This window comes from Pteropus medius, unplaced genomic scaffold, assembly GCF_902729225.1.
Source record: "Pteropus medius unplaced genomic scaffold, Ma_sr-lr_union100, whole genome shotgun sequence".
In the NCBI taxonomy this organism is placed as follows: Eukaryota; Metazoa; Chordata; class Mammalia; order Chiroptera; family Pteropodidae; genus Pteropus; species Pteropus medius.
The window spans coordinates 26,777,401-26,800,721 of record NW_024354500.1 but is presented as its reverse complement, the minus strand read 5'-3'; the positions used below and the strand labels follow the sequence as shown (position 1 = coordinate 26,800,721).

The window sequence follows — 23,321 nt, the reverse complement described above, 5'->3', positions numbered from 1 at the left end:
GAGTAAAAGTAAAGAGATGGAAAAATATATTGCATGAAGGGTTGTGTGCTCAGTGGAGATAAAGACAAATGTCATATAATTTCATGTATATGCGGAATCTAAAGAACAAAATAAACAACAAACAACCTCATAGATACAGAGAATATTTTGAGGGCCACAGGATGGGAGGGGTGTTAGGTGGGCCGGTAAAAAGGGCAAAGGGATTAAGAAGTACAAATGGTAGTTACCAAATAGTCACAGAGATATAAAATATAGCATAAGAAACATAGTGCAATAAATATGTATGGGGCAAGGGGTACTAGATTTATTGGAGTGTCGCTTTATGAGTTATATAGGTCTCTAATACTATGCTGTATGCTTGAAACTAATATAATATTGTATGCCAACTATAATAGAAAAATAAAAAATTATTATTTAAAAAAGAAAAGTGTGAAAAAGGAGCAGTAACTGCTAGGGTCTGAATGTTTGTAAACCCCGCTCCCCCCACAAATTCACATATTGGAATTCTCACACTCAGTATGATGGTGTTAGAAGTGATTAGGTCATGAGAGCTGTGTCCTCATGAATGAGATTAGTGCTCTTTAAAAAGACATCCCCCAGAGCCTTTCTGCCATGTGATCTGAAAAAGTACTCTCATCTCACACCCTAGCCTCAGACTGCCAGTGTCCAAAAATGTGAGAAATAAATTTGTTGTTCATAAAAAAATTTAAAATTTCCAAGACATATGAAACTCATACACCTCAAACTGAATTCACCTTAACTCTAAAGCCAATTCTCTCCCCTGTATGCCCTTCCACCACAATATTCCTAGTCACCCAAGAACAAAAACAAAAATCTTAGCCATTTAGACATTAGTTATTCTGTGGTCCTCACCTCTACCTGCAGTAGTTATCAAGTTCTATTGATTCCATCTCTGGAGCTCCTCTCAAATCCAGCTTCCCCACTCCCAAGTGCTCTGCCACTACTCCCTGCCCTTGCCATACATTTTCACCTTTTATCTATTTTCCCTGAAGATCTATGTATAACTCATCCTTCACATCCACGCTGCCTTTGTAAAACACAGATTTGAGTATTACACATTTCCCTTTGCTATTGGAATGTGGTATTTCTACTTTATTTATTCCCTGGATATACTGAGCATTCAAATTTTCTTTGTTGAATGAATGTCACCACTGTAACACTTACCTGCTTCTCACTACCTAAAGGTTAAATTCTTAGTTTTTTTCCCCATCATTAAAAATTGATCAACCATTCATTCATTGTCTCTTGCCACATTCATTTATCTCTTGCCATCCTGAAGCAAGCACTGCATTCTAATCCTCATACACACCCTAAGCAAAATCCTGTGATTTCGAAGTCCTCAGGCTTTTCCTCATGATCTTTCCCTCTTCCTCTGACCAATGAAGGATTATCTTTCCTCAATGCCTGAATGAATACTCACTTTGTATGACAACCCCATCCCAGGTCTCCCTTAGCACATCTTACTTTTTAAATATAGCAGTTTTGCCACTTTGTAATGTGCTATTTCCAAGTGGTTTCCCCATTAAACTGTGACTTCCCTGGAGTCAGAGACCATATTACATTTATTATTTTTTTACTCTAAGCACTCATTACAATGGATGACTTCCAATTATAAACTCAAAATCAGGCCTACTCTTCAGACTGTCCAAAAAAGATTTTCTAAAAGGATGCCACTTGGTTTTTAATACAAAAACTTCATAGAATATATATGAGCTTCAACGTAATGATTTTTAAGTTGTTGTTTACATGGGGGAATAAATATACTTATTTCCACAAAAAAATACCACAATTTAAAATATATTTTTATTTCTACAAAATGCAATACAACATTTTTGTAATCTAGAGTAGTTTTAATCTAATGTACATCTTTTGAAAAGCCTAAAGAAAAGGGAAGTGACATCTAAAAGAGGTGATAAGCATCCAAAGCAACTTTTTTTTTTTTTATAACTTTATTGTTAGTGGTCATTAAATGGTATTTTTAGCACTTTAAAATCAAATATCTCTTATTATTTACATGTTGCTGTTTAACTATAATTTTGATTATATTTTAGAAAATTGGTTGAAGTTTTTGAGTTGACATGTAATGCATTATAACTTTTGCTTGTAAAATACTGGAAAATAAGCTCTCAGAATTTTTAGTCAATATATTTGATTTTTAAAAATAAATTACTAATGTTAAGTGGGAGAAGTCCATAGTCATTTCTAAGTTACTTCTGATGTTCTCATATTCGCATTCAACTATATTTATTTCCAGAGCATAAGTGGAACATATGTCCTATGTTCATGGAAAAATAAAAGAGAGATTTTACGTTTGTCCAAGATACGGTGAGCTATACTATCTTAATAAAAAGAAAACAATACATTTAAAAAGAACAGTAGCTCAAGCTGCACTGGCTAGGTTCAAATTAAAAGACCCTTTTTTGAGCCTACTTTTACTGTGATAATTATCTAAATCAGCATGTATTCACCATTTAAACTAATTTTTCAGAAATACTATGCAACAAGATGTGCTTGAATTTGCATTAATTTATTTTCAAGATGGTCAAAAACTTAATTGCATTACTCTTTCCTCATGTTTAAAAATCAATTTTTCTGAATTGAAAAAAGATGAGCTATTACTCATTGGAGATAAAAATTACTTGTATGTCAATAGCAGAAGGTATTTAAATAGAACTGAATATGACCTGCTTCATATCGATCACACTCCAGGGCACACTGTCTTCATGCAATACTTTCATTCACACAACAGTGAATGAAAGTTATGGAGAATGTCATTGTATATGTCATTAGGAGGGAGAAGAAGAAGACGACTTTGTCTTCAATTGCTACTTATCTAGTAACCAATAACTGCAAGTATCACAGAGAATAGTCTTTATTTTATTGTTGTTCATACCACTCTATATATTTCAATAAGCCAAACTTATCAAAGCAAAATTGAATTTATTAAATGCATTTGCAGTATTTATGAATGGATAAATATAAACTGAAAGCCCATCTTCCTTAGCATACCATGCTGAATTTAATATATGCAAATAATATCTAATTGTGACATTAAAATGTATGTAAAAGAAATTAAGAGATTCCATATATATGTATACACACACACACAAACACACACATACATATATACGCACTCATTTGTATATCTATGCTGTTGGGTAGGAGTGAGTATACATATTGTCTTGATTACTGTAGCTTTGCAGTAAGTTTTAAGAACATGAAGTATGAGTTTTCTACATTTGTCCATTGTTTTCTAATTGTTTTGACTAGGTCGCTGGCTTCTAATATAAGTTTTTGGTTGGTTTGGCAGTTTCTGCAAGAAAGTAGCTCATGTTTTGACAGGGATTGCATTGAATTTATAGGTCCAGATAGAAATATTGTCATCTTACAATATTTAGCCTTTCAGACCATGAAAATGGGATGCATTTCCATCTATTTAGGTCTTTTTTAATGTCTTTCAATAATATGCTGCGATTTTCAGCAGACAAGACTTGAACTTCTTTTTTAAAATTCATTGCTAAGCATTTTATTCTTTTTTATACTATTGTAAATGAAATTACTTTCTTAATTTCTTAATTTTTGGATCCTTCATTGCTGATATAGAAATATAATTTATATTTGTATGATCTTGCATCTTCAAAATTTTCTGTAATTTTTTATTAGTTTTAATATTTTGTGTGAATTCCTTAGGATTTTCTATATCAATTACCTTTTAACATTTACAATCTCTTAAAAATCTACCTACCATATTTCCCACCACAGATTCTTTGAGAAAGTATCATTACATTATTCTTTCACATCAGCAAAGTTTTTAATAAAATAAATTTAAGGAAGAAGCAAAGCCTGAATGAGAAATTTCTTAGTCATGATACAAAACTTCTCCCCTAGGAAACAAACACATTCTTTGTAAGCATGGTTTAATTTTTTCGTTCTACTAAAATTGAAATTAATACTATGAAATAATGACAGTACTGAGAATCTTTTCTGAGCTAAGGAATGTAAAAAAGCCCTTGGGCATTGGACACTCAATAAATCTTCATTGAGTGAATATTAAAATGGATGGGGTGTATAAAAATCACATAAAGTGTGAACAGTCCAACTAAGAAAGATCAGTGTATTCATATCCCCAGAGGAAAGTATCAAAGCAGACAAGATGGACCCAGCACTGATTCCTGGCTTAGGCTGGACAGTAGGGATACTGACTCCTACCTCATATGAACAAATGGAGAGAGGAAAAAAACAGGACTAAACATTAAAAATTATTATTTTTAAATTTTTAATGTAATTAAATAATTAGAAGCACTACCGTAACTTGTTAAGCTATCTGTGTCAAAAAAAATGTTAAAACAGAGGCAGAAAAAGCATCTGTCATGAATTCTACAAAGTGATTTTCCATTCTATGTAAGCAAGTAGACCAAATAACCTCAAAGTTCCCTGTAGGACCTAAAATTCTATAAATAAAAAGACTCAAGTCTCCAATAAAAATTACTGCAAATAGAATTCGGAACCTCAGGTCTATGCTTTCCATTTCCTGCCATTTCCAGGGCCTGAGGTAGTAGTGCGTAAAGAAGCCCCTACACCATTTAGAAGTTATTAACCAAGTTAACAAACTGTTAAGTAAATTCTATTCTTCTACTATGATAAATAAACCTTCTTACTTAATATTGGTTTTGGTATTCATTACTTCTCAATCAGTATACTTCGATTAGGTGAATGGCCTGATAGCACTTAGATGTCTATAACTCCAAGACCTGCACCAGAACAGAATGGTATGGGAAGAGCCAGACTCACTCTCAGCTCTACCTAGTATTGCTAAGGGCCATGCCTACATTTGTGTGGACATCCATCCCACACCACCAAACCCCATCCTTGCACAAAGCCATGTCTTGGAATTCTTTAGATCTTTGGTGTGGTCTATACTTGGAATAGTAAAATCCTGCCACGCTCCAGCCATAGATCCTCTGCACACATTCTTTAAGCTTGGAGTATGCACATCTATGGGAAGATGGACACCCAGCCCATACTGCCAAGCTTCAGTCATATACCCGTGGCACAAAGTCATGCCTTGGAAATATTCAAGCTAAATGTTCATACACTATCAATGAGGCATGCTCTCAGGAAAATGGAACTAAGGAACATATATTTAAATAGGCCCTAGAAGTGGGCTTGGGCCAAATGGGCAGGGATTTGGGAGTTTCGGGTGCTCGGAGAATGTTTTAGAGAATGGGGATGGAAATACTAGATTTATATGGGTAGAACAACTTGATCCTGTAAGACTCCTTGCCCCACAGGAAGGGCATAGCCAGAGGGGAACTATAAGGGGCTTCTGCAAAGCACAGACCTGAGTAGAGGTCCCTCTGGCCCAGGTCGATAAAGACGGTACCAGGTTGGTGATTCTATAATCTGCTTTCACCTCATGCATTTCATCATGCAACATAAAACTCACAATGAAAAAAGGGTTTCTACAATAATTAAAGCAACTATTTAAGCTTTTACTATGAAAAAATCAGAACAAGGATTCAGAACATGCACACTACCCTCAAAAAAATGAGATATTAGATTATAATAAATGAATTTGTCATATACAGGTAATTTCAAGGTCCCTTGGATATGTAAGCAAATTTAACAGTCATCTTTCCTCTGAAATTTCATCACAACCTGAGGCAAATGTGATAAAGATATGTACCATAATATCATATCAAGTTACAACTTGCAAACTCAATTGTGAACACAGATCAAACTCCATTTCTGAAAACCTGTATTTTACAGAGGGAAAGCTGGTACAGTCAAATCAGCATGAATTCTAACTGGTATCATATACAGTATATCACCAATCACTTACAGAAACAGATCCTTAAGATCACTCTAAGAACACTGTTTCTAAAAATAATGAGTCCTGAAGGAGTTTCCTCTTCTAGTAAGACACGTTATTTGTCAATTCAAGTATTTATCACAGTAAGCATTAAAAATGAGCTTTCTTAAGCCTGGTCTTTCAGACTAATAATAAACATGAAAGCCCTCTAGTGTGTCTAGTAAAGACAAAGTCCATAAATTTATAAATACAGATTTTAACATAGGGGTAAAAATTCTTATGTTATATGAACATATGAAAGAAGCTTATATAAAAATAGAACAGAAAAGGTATAATTAAAATGTGGCAGATGTGGTAGATATTTGAAAGTCAATTTGAAAGTTATAAGAAAAGGCTTTGAATTTTAAAGATACTTACAACAATTGTGTGCAGTTCATATTAAAATGTCCAAGATACTTTAAGACATCATATAAATGACATCTATTTAGTATAAATAATAAAAGACAATGAGCTACACATTGGAAAATACATGCTTCTAATAAAACTAAATTAATTTGAGAATCAAACTTTCACTTTTGCCTTAGACAAATGAATTAGAAAAATAAAATATTCTGTCCTATGACTTTAAAACATTAATCATTATTATAAATTTGTGCATAATGCCTTAAGCTAGTAACTGAAGAGACTATTTTTATGAAAGATAGCAAATGTTCAGTCACATCAATGTTTACACATTTCAAAGTTATGCACTTTCATAAAATTCATGACATGAATATTTCGGAAATGTGTAATTTATCTCCTTGATTTTAGAATTTTTTTCTTATGGCTATCCAGAAATTCATCATTAAACAACCCTTGGGGCCAAAAACCTTAAATAGTTACTTAAATGCAAATGCAATAAATATTTTTTGAAGATGTAGTTTCCAAGAAATATGTGAAAATAACCTTATTTAAAAAGAAACTGGCACTAAGTATAGGGCTTGTGTTTATTCTGATAATACATTTCAAATTAGTACACCCATTCTATTAGTTGGAAATAGCATTTTATAATATACTTCTACCATTTCCCAAATTTTATAGTCAGTTAATAGGAATTCTGTTGTTACTTCTTCAGTAACTGTTCTTCAGACTCCCACACCAACTTTGAGTAATAACTGATCTCCTCATTCAACTTCATAATCTGTCAGTACCTCAAAAACAGAAACTCAGCAACTTTCCTGACCTTGTTTCTCTCTAAGACGTTAAGGTATATCGAAGACATTACTCAATCTTCCCAGCTTCATTTTAAAATCTTTTCAGAATACAAATACATACATGCATACTCAGATAATATATCCATATTCAAGTGTGAAATAAGTTATGCTATAATATATATATATATATTTATATTTCTATATATATAAATACATTGAAACAATTGATAGATACATAGATAAGACACTTAAATACATGGATGGATGGATGGATGGATGGATGGATGGATGGATGGATGGGATATTTCTCCTACGGACTGCCTGAAAGATGCTGTTCTAAATTCATATGTAAACATACTGTTATCGGTGTATCTTCCCCATGTCCAGACACCCCAAGTCAAGGCACAAGCAGTATGTACCATCTAATAAATCAAGTCTAAAAACTTCTACCTAACCATATTTATTTATCTATCTACCCGTACATACTCTACACACACACACACACACACACACACACACACACAGCATTTATAGTATAAAAGTAATAAAAATGTTATTGGCAGAAAAAATAACATGTAAGTAAGCAACAAGCATAACAGAAAAAGATTAAATAATATCGCAGTTGCTACTGTCAAACTTCTATCTATGAATTCATACTCCAGACATTATTTTGTATATTCAACAGTTTTGAGTGTCTATTATGTGATAGGCATTGCTCAAGATGACTGGGACACATCAGTGAATAAAACAATTTTTAGAGGACTCTGTATGCCATAATATGAAAATCAGTATCACACATGTATATAAACACAGATTAATAACATCGAAATTAATTATTTTAAATAGTATCATTTGCTATCCAGAGATGTACTCCAATATGTGTTTTAAATGTCTATTTTATCCACAAACTCAAAGGCCAGTTTGTTTTATATAATTAGCAGGACTGCTGGTACTTCCAGGGTAAGCTCAGAAACTGTGAAAACAATGAGAGCCAAGATCCTTACACCTTACGTTACAAAACCTGAAACCTATTAAGCCCTGAAGGTAAGTGGATAAAAACTCTACCAATTTATCTCACAAACTGCGTGAAGCCAAAGTGAAAATCCATGAGAAAGTGGATTATAAATTCAAAGTTTTATAACAAATAAAAAGTGTATATAATAAAAACCCAAGGAAATTTCTTGTTAATCCACAAAATTCTGTATTGCTATCTAAACATTATATGAAGGTAAGCTGTCTTTGACATCTGTAATCCCTACTGACTTTTATATTGCTAAACATAAAGCCATCTCTATATTTTGAGAATTCCATGCAAAGATTATTTTAAAAGATACTGGATTATCGACAGGAAGAAGTAGTAAATGATTACTTAGAATAGGTGTGGTAGGAAGAGCAAACCATGCTTTTAAGCATCTCTCACCTCTACCACTTTACTTTCTGGTATGTAAGAAACATCAGTCTAAAGGGAAGAAACTTTGAAGAGAGGAATCAGAGTATGATGAAGGCAGATCATATTATTTTGTGAAAGGGGATTAGCTTCATTTTTGGTAATTTACAGACCCTTCCTCAAAGTACTTTATAAGGTCTTATATACCTCATATGTATATAAAAATGTTTGTGCACATGCACACACACATCTACTACCTACCATACTACCATGAGATAACGAGATTACACAAAGTACTATTTAGAACTAATTTTTCATATCTAAATATTGAAAAATAGTTTTGGCTTTATCTGGTAAGAAAAATTATTACAAAGAATCTCAAACCACCTAATTTTATTAGGTAGAACAATAAAAAATAGAGATGATGTTCCAAAAAGTCTCTGGTAATAAATTCCTGATAAACACTTAACATGTGCTAGTCACCATGGAAAATAAAAAGCATATTATTTTCAGATTTTAAAAATCTTAAGGCAATATTCTCTTTTCTAGAAACATCATATTTCTTCATGTATTTCCAATTAGGAATTATTCATAGGGTAAATTACTTTATCAGAGAAACCTGAAAATGAATAGTTAAATTAACAGTCTGATTCAATAAGTAATGATAACATAATCACTGATTTTATTTCAATAATTTGAAGCATGAGGTTAAGAAGCTCTCCTAGAGTTATTCTCTAAAATAAAAATAAAGGACAAAGTCAGGCCCAGGTACAGATCACCAACCCAATGACTTTTCTTAATAATGCTCAACATACCACAAAGTTCAATCCATAATTGATATTTAGGAAAAAAAAAAAAGCAAAGCTATGTAAATTTCAAAACCAGCCTAAATTTTCTCTTTCTCTATATACACATATGTGCAAACACACACAAAGTTCTAAAGGATCCCCTTCAGTTTATCTCTTATATTGGGATATCTCCAAAAATAATTTTATGTCATAAATTAAGCATCTGCAATCTTATAAATATCAGTTAGTCTTTACCGAAACAGATAATGTGTACCCCTTATCATCTTTATCAATGAAATCATCCTGGAATATTTCATTCTTTTAAAAGCAAATGCTATGTAAATAAAATTGTCAAGGGATGAACTGACACCTGACAGAACAAATTTAGTAGAATCATAGAGGAAAAAAGAAGCCAGACTGTAGTCATAGGATTTCAGAGATAAAATAAGTCTAGGAAATATATCTTTGTTGTAATAGAAAATGAATACCTTACATGTCTTATTCTAGTACATTTTTTTTTCTCAAATAGGTTTTATGCCAAGAGACACAAGTGATAATAAAACACTTTCACATTTAATTTAAGTATAAAATGTATTTAGAATATAACTATCAAACTCTAAGTTTTGTCCATGGCAAACTGGACAGCCTTATCATCTATCCTTTGCAGATCTTTCTCTCTGTATATTCAAGCCCTGTTTTATGCCTTTTGATGCTTCACTTGTTTACTTTTGAGATTTGATTTATCCTGCAGAAAATGCATCCATGGCAAAATTTCCTTGTGCAAAATAAATTATTGTTGTGACTTATGATATGCTTTATTTTTTTAACTTTACCATAAAAATTTTATAGCATTCAGGCAATGCATAAAGAAATTATATCATATTAGAACCGCTGTTCATAATTACATAAAGGCAGGTATGAAATTCTAATATATTATGGATTTCTTTTAGAACTAAATAGGACTGTGACCCTAGAAATCCACAATAATATGAATTTTAGAGACTAAAACTACCTAGAAATAACTTAGGTGAACTATAAAAAGTTGACAGTGGTAATGGCTAAGATCTTACCAGACCAATCCTTCCTCAAATAACAAAAATAAACCCTGGACATAATACAGAAAAGTAGCCAACTGAAGGCATGGCAGAAAGACAAGAAGCATGCCAGGAAATGACTAATACCATTTTCACTCACATCCCTTTGACCAGAATCATTTACAAGACTGAAGCTTATCTGAAAGAGAGACTTACAAAGGTAGTTTGTTTTTTGTTTTTTGTTTTTCTTTTTTCTGATTGCCCAGAAAGAGGAAACTGGCTGAGCAGCATCTAGCAAGTCTCTATCACAATACATATTTGACCCACAGTAGCAAACTTTAACTCCACAGTATGAACTTCTTACCTACACTTTCCTCCCCTCCCCAACAGATCATATTAATCAATTTCCCCTTATTTCCACTCAGTCAGTCCCACTTCTTTCAAACTTGAAAGTCTGAAGTTTTCATCACTTTCATCAACAATCTCCAAAATATTTTTTCATTTGTTACTGATACAATTTATTCGTTCGCTTAATTTCAGGAAAGACATATACATATAAATCAAGGTATAAATAAAAAAATATTTCTAAAAAATGTAAAAATCTCAATAATTTAGTTGAACTTGTCACTGTTCTCTTAGAAAGCTAAGAGGGTTCCAACATATAACATCCATTTTCCCTATGGAAATTCAAAACCAGTTGATAAATAAAAACTGAGGTGGTAGAAATAGCAAAATACCATGTCATTACTGATAAAGCAGAAATTCAAAAATATAACTTATTTACACATACAAGTACATTTTCCAATTCTGAACCCTAGACTTCATCTTACCTTATCTCCTCACCAATTCACAGATTATGTTTGTCATCTTCTCTTGGATAGGGACCGTGGCTCATTAAATTCTAGGGATAGAAGAGCAGGGAAAAACACACATTTCCTATGAGTGTAGAAGGAAGAGACAGGGGCTGGGTTATGATTGCTCGGTTCCTTCCTCAACCATCTAAGTCACTCTTCCTCCCAGAGAGAAGTGACTGAGGAACTGGAGAGCAGTCTGGTGTGTAAGGTTATTGAAAACTTTTCCACATGAAAAGAAATAGTAGGTACTGGTAAGAAGCATTCCCAAACAGAGTAAAAAGGAAATATCTGTTTTAAAAAGTGATATAATATTTAAATTAGAAAATAATGTTTTCTTAGGTTACTTGAGCCATTCTGAGTTTACATATTTCTGCATGTAGTCCCAAACCACCAGAATAAATACTGAATGTTTTTATAATTTTGGATTCATCTTCACTAAATTGAGATCTTCTTCAAAACATGGATATCTCTCAATCAATATAAATCACTCAGGAATTTTACCTTGTAAATTAATTCAGGACCTTTCCAGATAAATTTAAGATTTTATTATTGTTTACATGCCATGAACTATCTGTTCCATGAAGTCTGTATCTTATTTATAAATAACAGTAAAAAAAAAATTTTCACACCGTATAATTTTTTAAATTTTTAAACATTTTAGACATAGTAACTTTTCATACATTGAGATGATCACATGCTAGCTGGACTTGACATTTTAATTTTGATTTAGCCATAAGCTATATGAGATGTACACAAATTATAAAAATTTTGATTTAAGACTTTTTTGGGGTTTTATATTTAAATCCTCCAAAAATCAATAAAGGTGACTTTCAAGTACTCGTGTCGTGGTATAGAAAAACATTTACACTACTACATAAAATACACAATAACAGTTTGAAATCATTCAACAAAATGTCTAATTATATGATCAGGAATAAGGCTGAGTGACATTTCTAAATAAAACTAGTGACACAATGATTCACTCTGCCGATCTTCACAATCTCTCAGCAAAGGACATCAAACCTGTTTTAAACACAGAATCTAAAAGTTCTTATAAAATATACAGAAATGTTCATATGTCATAAAAACAACAGAGATTAAGAGTATTAAAAGGCTAAATAAGACACCTTCAGCATTTAAAATATGTTTATTTTAAAGATCTCTGGGAGACTTAATTTCCATATAATTCATTATAACACATTGGGAAGGTGGTGGTAATCATGGGAAACAAAGCAAAAAAGTCACACAACTAAGGTCTGATCTACTTCTTCAAATAATTTGAACATATTTGTTTCTTCTTTGTTTTTTTTCAAATTATTCAAAGCCTATAATTTCTCCTAATGGAAGAAAAGCAAGTTTCAAGCAAAACAGGGTAGAGTTGAGTAGAGTTAGAGCCTAGAACCCTAAAATTTGGCTGGACATAAGGAGCCTGAGGCATGTACCTGGACAGATTTTTTGAGATATCTTTAATTTTAAGTCTCTGGAGAGCCAAATACTATTATTGAAATCAGGGACCCGAAACTTATAACAGTACATAAAGGAGTTGATATCAAGAGCAGGTAGACTAACAGACTATAAGAATTAGATGGCCTGAAGGTCTTCAAATCTTCTCAAAAAAAAAAAAAAAAGATGATCTGATTAGATAATGTGTCAAAGAACAAAACTTGAATGTTCTTGTCTTCAACATCTCTACCACATTACTATTTATTGTGAACACTGAATCAATTCAAAGAGAATAATACATGTACTTAAATAACACAAGAGGAATGTCTCTGCTGTTTTCAAAAGGAAGTTGACTCTCTCACAAACCTAAAATCACACACTGAAGTACCTAAGTCATGAGATTCTTTCTTATCAAACAACCCTATACTCAAAGGAGTGGGGTTGGTGGAGCTAAAAAAAAGAAAGAATCCTTTTATAATTGGTTTGTGGTTTTTTGTATTTAGAAAGTATATATGTCAGAAATTCATATTTCTGACATGAAGTAAAAGTTACATTTTTAATTCATATAAACATTTGTTGTGGGCTTACTAAATTCCAGAAGTGGATACAAATATTAATGACAATCATTTATTACTGACGAGCTGTTTCCAAACATATAACTGGCAATGCAATGTAGTAAATGTGATAATAAGAATTAGCAAAATACCAAGGGAGCAGAGAACAAAATATTAGCTAGAGTATAGGCTCATAAGTAAAATGGCATTTAGGCTACACACTTTCTAGAAAAGCGAACAACTAATTTTTACAAATTTTAACAAACAAATAGTATACAGTTTGCAGCCTATTACTATAATACAGTTAAGTTAAAAACAAATAACAAAGTAATGAAATAAAATAACTAGAAATCCCTGCATATCTGGAAATAAATATACTTCATAAACTGCTGACCAAAGATATCACAATGAAAATTTTAAAATGTTTTAAACTGAATAATAAAAAATGTAAAATTTGAAATTGTGGAACAGGTAGTTGAAACAGATTAGATGTGCTTCTCATAGCATTAGTATTTTGCAAATCTGCACGAAATGTGGTGTGTGTGTATGTGTGAAGGGTGTGGGTATATATGTGAATATGACTCCTACGCATAACTCTTTCACCTGGTATTTAGATGAAGAAATGGCTAAACTTTCCTAACACCGTTGGAGACACTAGTTATGTAGGACTTGAGAGACTGAATATCATTTTACAACCTGGCACCATCCTATGGATTTCAATAATGATTTTGACATACACGATTTTTGCCTTACTTGCTGACTTTAGTATTTATCCTTATGTAACATTTAAACAAATGTCAATCCAATTCATCTCTGAAATTTTATACGAAGAGTACATTTTACTTAAAAATAAATTCGATTTAAGAGTACAGTGTTTAGGAATGGAACAAAAGTTTAAGTTTCCACTGTTACTTTACAAAAATTAGCCAAGCAAAAATCTTTTAGATGCCACCTTGTGACTATTTGAGTTACAATGCCATAGGATGAAATGATGAAATAACTTACTATCCATATAGGAACAGAAAGTAAGTTCCATGCTCATCTGATCTACCAGTATTTTAAAAACACACATTTCCTGGTGGCTTTCTTATCACCTCAAATTGGGCTTTGCTTGGATTTGATATTCCCTCCAAAACTGGCTAATCCAGTAATTCTCAATTGAGGGTGATTTTACTCCCAAGGGACATTGGACACTGTCCAGAGATATCTTTTTTTCTCTGTAATGAAGGAGATGCTACCAGAATCTAGAAAGTAGAAGCCAGGGAAGCTGTTAAACATCCTACAGTACACAGAAGAGTCAGTCCCCCCACAAGAACGAATTATCTAGCCAAAATGTCAATAGTATTACACGGAGAAACTCTAGTCCAAACTGAACAATTCAGGAGGGTTTCATCCCCCTCTGACCTTTGTGGCAGAAACCTTATATTATTGTTTCCTTTCATGTTTTCTAGATTGGACACAGAACATCCTGAGAATAAGAAATTAAAATCTGAAATTAGTCCATACTCTAAGGTGTAAAGATTAAGATATACTTATTGTCATCATCTGCAGACTGAATATAAATTTCGTGAACTAGTCACACTTCCATGAAAGAATCTTTTAACCATATATCTGTCTTGAGAAATATGATTATTGTTATCAATTTGGGATGTGTTCACTTAGATAGGAATTAAATATTTAAATTATTTCAAATTTTATTCATTGGCATTAGAAACAATGATCTTCATGAAACCTGGATATCCTCTTTGTGTATGTCTTGAGACCATGATTCTGAAATTGGCATGTTGGGAGAGGACAATCTCATTCCTTACTGAATATCTTAATGCATTATGTCCTTCAATACGCAATATATAGATATGAAAGAGGCTAGTTTGCTTTATATACATATATTTCATTTACGTAAATCTCCTTTTTACTTTTACAAGTCAATAAATTATCAGAACAAAAGTATTTCACAAGATGGCACAGAATAATTGTGGGTTAATCTCAAAAAAAATTTAGCAGAAAATTAAATGACAAATGTAATGGCAGAGAGAAGCCCAAAAATGAAATATCTTCAGCGTTCTTCCACCATTAAGTGACTCACAGAGTCTAAATTGATAGAAAGTTGTTACAATTAGAATGTAAGTAAATTGTTAAAAAATTAAAACACCAAAATTCAGCTTGTCTTTCCAGTTCGCAAAAGGGTAATTATTTTTCCTCTTATGAAAGACTGTTTTGGACAGACATAGCAATGTAATAGTTGCGGCTATCACTGAATTTCAGACTCCTAGTGATCAAATCCTAGCTCTGCCACTTTAGAACAAGTTAAAAGGATTTAATATGTAGAAAGTGATTACGACAGTTCTTAGCAATTAGAAAAAAAATCCCTAATCACTACAATATGTTTTAATTAATATTTAAATATCACATATTTACCCAATTCACTACCCTCTAATACCTTTTGAAAGTAAGGGAAAAGAACGATCTATTCACAATTCAGAGGTCAATTAAAAACCAAACTATGATGTTTCAGCTTGACTTAATCAGACGATACTGCCAAATTTAACAACTACACATGTTAAGAGCCTGTGGTTTGATTATTTCGCTTTTCCTGAATAACCAAGGACCCTAATCACCGTATGATCAACAGCTCATATAAATGTGTAATGGCTGTAATTGACTGGGAGTTTGTGTCAAAGCAAATGCAAAATGCCACTGTAGGTAACAGAATAGTCCATGCTTCATACAGTCATGCCTCACAGTCCAATCACTGTTTGAGAGGTCCAAATGTAAGTGCAAGTGTAATTTTTCACCAGCAATATCAACTATGTGAAGACTATTCAATAGTAAGGAAAATAAAACTAACAACAGTACTTTTCATCAAGTCTAATAAATTATGCATATCTAGGTGCAGCTGAAAACTAATAGGCAACAATTATAAAATATTGTTTGTAGTACATTTTAACTTCTAAAGAACATATTTAATATCTTTAATTTTTACTTCCATTTTTGCTTTCTGAAGAATGTGCTTCCTCTGGAAGCATTAACTTGCAGTGTTTATTTGAGATAAAGTGGAATAAATGGTTTACCTACATATGATGGATTACTAAAGACATCAATCTGTCTTGATTGCCTCTTGATGAATTCTTATGAAGTACCAGTAAAATATTATAAACATTAATTTATCATATTTCATAGCAATGAATTGATACAGGGTTTCCTAGGTTAATATGTTTTAAATAATTTGCCTTTCTAATACGTTCATTTGCTGTATTCTATGAGGGTAGTTACACTGTTGAATTTGGGTTACATTATTATTTTTAGTTATAAAAAATGTTATTGGTGTAAATAATTATTCTTAAAAGGAAGAGAACATTTATATCTTTACATAAACAAAGTTCAAACTGACATGAACAGTATAGATACTATATAACATTGTAATTCAGAGAATTTATGCCTATGCAGACTATAAGCTCCATGAAGAAAAAGAACTGTCTTGCTAAAACTAAAACTTCTTCTTTTTTCAGTACTCAAAATAGTATGTGGTAAATATTGTCACTTAATAAACAGCAGTTGAACAAATAAGTCTAATCGTTCTCTCTAAATGTAATCGAGAATGATTTTCATTCTAACACCAATATACATAGAATGAAATGATTATATTTATTTCACCAAGCCATTGCCCAATTATGAAATTAAGAAAAGTACAAAACAGGAAAATATGTCAATCACTTTATCACTGAAACAAAACACATACCTGAAACCACACCCACACATCTAAAACTTATACACACTTATTTGATATATGCACATGTACCTAAAACACACACACCTCAAACCCAATTATTTCACTATCCTTAATACTTTATTTCTGCATTTATACACATCTACACAAACTGAGTCAGGTATATAGATCTCTATCTTCTTTTGCTCATTCTTTTCTATTCTAAAACTTCTTCTCTCAAAATATCTTACAAGAATCTGTTAGTTTGGTTTTCTCTGCCAGTAACAGAAAACAAACTCAAATGAGTTTCAGTAAGGAAATTGATTATCTGACATATTGAGAAGTGTAGAATTATAGCAAGCTGCCAGAGAATTGCAGTCTACCAACAACAAACTAGGTCACAGAGAATTTAATTCTCCTTGCTCTGCCACCCAACCAAAGAGAAGCACAGTCATGGCTCCTTGTCACATCTTACATGAAGAAAAAGAAACTCCTCTTGGAACCAGGACCACAGTCCTTCGTTTCAGTTCTCCTGGACTATTTCAGGTTGCCCACAGTGGCTAGGAAAATATCATACGATTACTGATTTAGATTAATTGGAATGTTTCCTTGAAGCCAGTTAGAGTGGTAGTTTCCTCAGAAGCACAGAGCTGTGTGAAGGAGGCACAAATATCAGAGCAAATTCTGGTTTCTACTGGAAAGAAAGAAGACATAATGGATATACAGGCAATATACACACCCAAGTCTCTTTCTCAGACTCTCCACCGAATTACTGTCTCAATGTTTCTAAACTCTTGGAACGATAAAAATGGAAATTTAATAGAGTTTTATCTAAAAGCTACCAGTATTGCAGAAACTGAAACTTCAATTTTTCATATCCAACCAACAGTTAGTTGTCGAGCTTTTAACATTTCAATAAATTCATTATATGGTATTTTAAAAATAGTTTTCAAAAATCTAATCAATACAAGTGAAATATGGCCAGAAAATTAGGTTCTAGGTTGTTAATTGCCTACGATAATCATGAATTCAAGTCCTGTTGGAATCTCTATGGGATTCTCAAAAAACAGCACATTTCTTCCATGCTCAGTTACAATTAAGTTGAGAATTAAAGTACAGGCTATAAATGAAGGTCCACATACCTTCTTACTGCTGATAAGAGCCAGGTTGGAGAGCCAGATTAGGTAAATACACTCCTTAACCTACATGGAGCCTCACAAAGAGACCTTCCCTCTGGGAAAGCAGATCCTGTTACACGTTCCCTGCAGATGCTCTTGTCTCCCAGGATGAAGCAGATGGGGCTGAACTGAGCATTCACAGATTTACAAACCAGATATGTCTGTCTACTTCAGGGGCAGAGTCTACAAGAGGTTCAGGGTTATGCCAATAGACTAACTACCATGACAAGAACCAAACTACAGGAGTGGAGAAAAGCTGTTCTCTACTGTTAGTCCATTTTGTTATGCAGAATTGCCAAGATAAAAAGTAAGTTGAAATGTCATTTATAGATTTAGAGCATGTGTTTAGAGAATTTTATTATGACTTTTACTATATAAGCATTGTAGAATAAAAGTTCAGTTTATCTGTTATATAATTATATAATTTGGGGAGAAGATAAAGTTTTTCTGGGGGGGGAATTATGTGTGTATTCCAAATATCCAATTTTATGAATATGAAATAATACACAAAATACAATTAGATGCCTGATTCAAAATATTTTGCCTGATCAAAAGGAACATTAAGACTACAGCCCCAGACCAACGATCTCTTAAACTAGCACCTATGGTTTAGAGAAAAAGAATTCCAGACATAGAATGAATTTGAGTCCTGGTCTGCTATGTTATCAGTTGGGTGACCTTGGGCAAGGCAGTTAACCTTTCACAGGCCCTCTCTCTTCCTGTGAGAAATATAGGTTTATTACTAACTAAAATACACTTAGCTGTAAAGATTAAGTAACTCGCATATGTAAAGGTCAATGCAAATGAATCGAATGATTTATTAATTTAGTCAACAAACATTTACTGAGCACTTTTTGTCTGCAAAGTACTGTGGACACAACGAAAAAGAAAAACATCACTGTATTACATCAAATGTTCCTCATCATATCTCGACCTGAAACTTAAAAAATAAAAAATTTTATATTAAAAATATTACAGTAAAGTGAAAAGTGCTAGTTTGGAAAGTCTAACTCAATAAATATAGTAAGAACAAGTTCAATAGAAAGAAAAGGCATTAACATCATCAAAATTCTTTATGCTCCTTTGGCAATGACTGTCTCATCTCTGACTCGGGCAGTGAGAGGTGACCAGTTCACAGGAGTACTTGAAAATAAATCATCCAGCAGAGCTTCTAACACCACCACAAAATCATTATCTATTACCATCTCTAATGGCTAAAATAGATTTAACAAGCATTAAAGCTAATCTTTTGGGTCAGGGTAAAGCCCCAAGAGTTTCTCCTTCTGTACCAAAATCCAACTAAAATAAAAATTTCAACTATAAAATCATTATTTTTAAATGTTAGAATACCTCATTTTTAAATGGTTTGGTTAGTAATTATGAACACAAATTGTCTTATGAAATTATAGAATGCTTATTATGTTCCAAACTGAGGATGTTTCCATTTCTTTTAGGTTGTTTGGAGTCAGTGCAGAATAACAAAGTATTGGATTAATGCTCACATGTTCTGTTTCTATTTTAAGTTCTCCGTTTAAAGATGGCCACATACTTAACAGATTGGGCAGTAAACTGTTAAAGAAATGTTGCTCTTTTTCTACCTTCCAACTCACATTCCCTTTTATCTCTGTCTTGCATGTATCTCTCCACTGCTTCCTGATATTCTTTTACTGTTTGCAACTTAATGTTCAGTCAACTGGTACCACAACCTGCTACTTGCCCCTAACCTACCTATTTATCAGTCTATATTCTGCTTCTTAATTTTAGCAGTCTTGAAACTGGAAGTCACATTATATTCTGAATCTTTCTAAGGATAATTATTACAGAGAATTTTGTTTGTTTTTTAATTCTATCTTCTGGACCCAGAATTATATTTATTTCCTCTGGGATCAGATATTATGTGCACTATGTTTTCTCACTGAATATTCCCAATGATTTTTCCAGGAAGGCAACAGAAATGCAAAATTTCCCCTGAGAACTTGATGGAATAATACAACGTTCTCAGTGACACTCATTTAAAAGATTAAAATAGAAAAACATTCTGAACCCACTTAAAACTTAACAAAATAAATGGCAAGATTGGTAAAGTATTCCCTCCCTTGCCACCATATACTTCCCCCCAAAAAACACAACATACCACAACTCTTCCATGGTGTAACTTAGAGATATAAAAAATGTGAAAACCAAGTTATTACTTTGAAAATAATTTGTGAAGCTACAGAAATGGCAAATCAAACATTTTTATTTTCTTGGCATTTTTTTAAACTAGCATTATAATCTCAGGTAAGTCACAATACCTATCCAGACCACCATATTTTTTTTTACTCCAGAGCAAGAATATTACGTCATTTTTAAAGCCTTTCCATGTACAAACAAATTATCTCATTAGACTTCCTTGATCACCTTAGCAAATATTATTTGAGGATAATGTGAACATATAATAAAGAGAAATGAAGCAAAAAATAAAAAAAGGAGTTTAGGATCTAAACACACTGCATGACCACAAACATGTTATAACAGTTTTAGAGAAAATATTGTGCATTTGAATCATCAGTCTTTACAACGGCCACATAGCAGAAGTACTTAAGCGTAAAATTTTTCAGCATGAAGGGTGGGGATTGTGCAAAATTATAACTCTATCAAAAATATAAAAAATTGAAGAGAATTACTATTATCAAATGTCTATTTTCAAACAGCAGAACTTAAACTCATTATTTTCCTTCACATAAGGATGTCTAAATCACACTTAACGGAATTGACTTAATGGAAGTAATCGCCAAAACTGTTCATTGACTTGGCACAGTCCACTAACTCATTTTCAAAAGACTTCTTGATTACTAATTATTGTTGACATACGATTAAAAAATATATATATGCATTAGAGTCCTTCATGAATTATTTATTGTGTAGCATGCTCTATACTTTAATAAAAAAGATCATAAAATTATTTCATTCATAATATGCACAAGGTGATGAAAGGGAGTAAGAAAAAGCAAGACAATATATCAATTGCTGCCACTAGCAAGAAAATGTTAACTTTATCAGGTGAGCATATTGTTCCATCACTGCTATTACACCAAGAAAAGTGTCAGTGCAGTATCTTCATAAAAGCAAAGACACATAACCAGAATCTCATAAAGACCAAAGACATAAATGGGAATAGTATTTAAAAAATCTCAGAGGTTTCTAAGGACTTGGCCTACAAATATGGTAGCCATGAGAAAGAAAACAGGAGAAGTAGAACTGGAAGAGAAATATTTCAACATTCTTTACCTATTAAGAAGTTTAAACATTACCTGAAATTTGGAAAATAATGAGACAAGGGCAAAGCGTATATATAAAATTTGACTTAAATATTACAGTACCAATCAACTTATTTTGCTTAACATTATTTTTTCCTGAAACAAGCAAGTATAACTTTTGGAACTCAAGAAACATACATACATATGTATATACATACATACATACATACATACATACACACATACATACATACTTTATACTTTCCACTGAGACTTTAGACTGAAGATTTGAGGGTCCATAACTTTTAAAATATCACATAGTATTAAATTACAGCCTAATCTAATGATCTCTTGATTATTAAAATACAAACATATATACACATATGTATGCATACACATATGTATGTATTCGTGCATGTATAAGTATATATGCATGCATTTCATAGTTATGTACCCTAAAGGTCCAGAAAAAACAATATCCTAATAACAATAAACACACGCATCACCCTGAATTTTATTACTAAAAGAAATTAGAGGAAATTCTAAAATTTTTAGAGAAATGCTTGATTCTAGGCTTCCAGTGGAAAAAAATACAAAGTGAGCCTCAAATGTCTTCTTTTATATGTGGCTCCTACTGGTCAAACTTGGGATAACTTGAATAGAAAGAGAACAATGAAAGTAATAGAGTAAAATATTAAAATAAAAGTTATCTGTGAAATCATAGTAATAATCAAATATAAAAAGTTTAAGAAGGAAAAACTATAGAAGAATGCAAGTTACTAAATGTAGGAAAATGACAGAATTGTAAAATCACCAAACTGATACTTTATTATTAACTAAAATCCATGCTGTATTCCGATTTCCTTAGTTTTTGCCTAATGTCCTTTTCCTGTTTCAGGGTCCCATCCAGAATAGCACATTACACTTGGTTTTCAAGTTCTACTTAGGCTTCTCTGGGCTATATTTTCTCAGGTTTTATTTGTTTTTGATGACCTTAACAGTTTTGAGGCCTACTCGTCAGGTACTTTGCAGAATACTCCTCAACTGGCATTTGCCTGATTTTTTTTTTTTTTCCATGATTAGACTGGGTGATGTGTCTTGGGGAAGATAAACAAGAATGAAAATGACATTCTCATCACATTATAACAAGGATATATACTATCAACATGACTTAAAACAATTGGTGTTGACCTTGATTACCTAGCTGAGGTAGCATCTGTCAGGTTTCTTTACTATAAAGTTAACTCTTATCCCCGCTTCCCACATTGTACTCTTTAGGAGGAAGCTCCTATGTACAGCCCACACTAAAGAGAAAGAGGAGTTATGCTTCACCTTCTTCCTATCGAGGGTAAAGTGACTACATAAATTATTTGAAATTCTCTTGCACAGGATATCTGTGCATTTCTCTCATTTATTTACTTACAGCAGAGTAGACTCATGGATATTTATTTTCTATTTTGGGTCACAATCAAAGAGTGCTTTATTAATTTTTTTTTTTTACTTAAATTGCTCCAAATTTGCAATTGGGAGGTCCCTCAGTGGGCTCCTGTGTCCTTTTGGCATATTTGCATCAATGTGGACTTTTTTTTTTTTTAAAGAACTTTCTTACTTTTAGTACAACAAGATGCTCAGGCTCATCTTATATATATCCTGCCCAGTCCTACAATCAGCAATTTCTCCAAGAACCCCAGTTTCTTCTATAATATGTAGAAGTGTATTAAAAAGCAAGGTCTGGGTGCTGGGTATGCTTGTTGCTTCTGGGGTGTCATTGTTTCTAGGCTTTCTCAGCAGATAGAGCAAGAAAATACATGTGTATATTAGTCATGTATATACAATATGCAATATCTATAAATCTAAATGATATATATGATATAACAAACATAACACAAACATAACATAACAAATATAACTCATTTATGCTAAAAATGAGGTCCTACTTAAATCTTCAACCCGAATCCATTAGCACAGGGATCATTCTAGCATTCTCTTTTTGCCTGTCCATCACCTCTCATTACAACAATAAGAAATGTGGCTCCTACCACCTATCATATATGTATCTCATTGTTCGATTGCAGTGAACATATACGGTGGCTTTAGAATGATTAACCTTTA

At 32.4% G+C, this 23,321-nt stretch overlaps 1 protein-coding gene across 14 annotated transcripts in view; it reads right to left on the bottom strand.

Annotated features, from left to right (window-relative positions):
* Window positions 1-23,321, bottom strand: part of KHDRBS2 (KH RNA binding domain containing, signal transduction associated 2) — a 512,467-nt gene that overhangs the window by 453,177 nt on the left and 35,969 nt on the right. Inside the window, exon 2 of one of the 14 annotated variants that reach the window (XM_039852953.1) lies at window positions 11,066-11,136. The exons of the other annotated variants lie outside the window; for them this stretch is intronic. The gene's annotated coding sequence lies outside the window, so the exon portion shown is untranslated. The remainder of the gene's footprint in view (window positions 1-11,065; window positions 11,137-23,321) is intronic. 14 annotated transcript variants of the gene reach the window in all.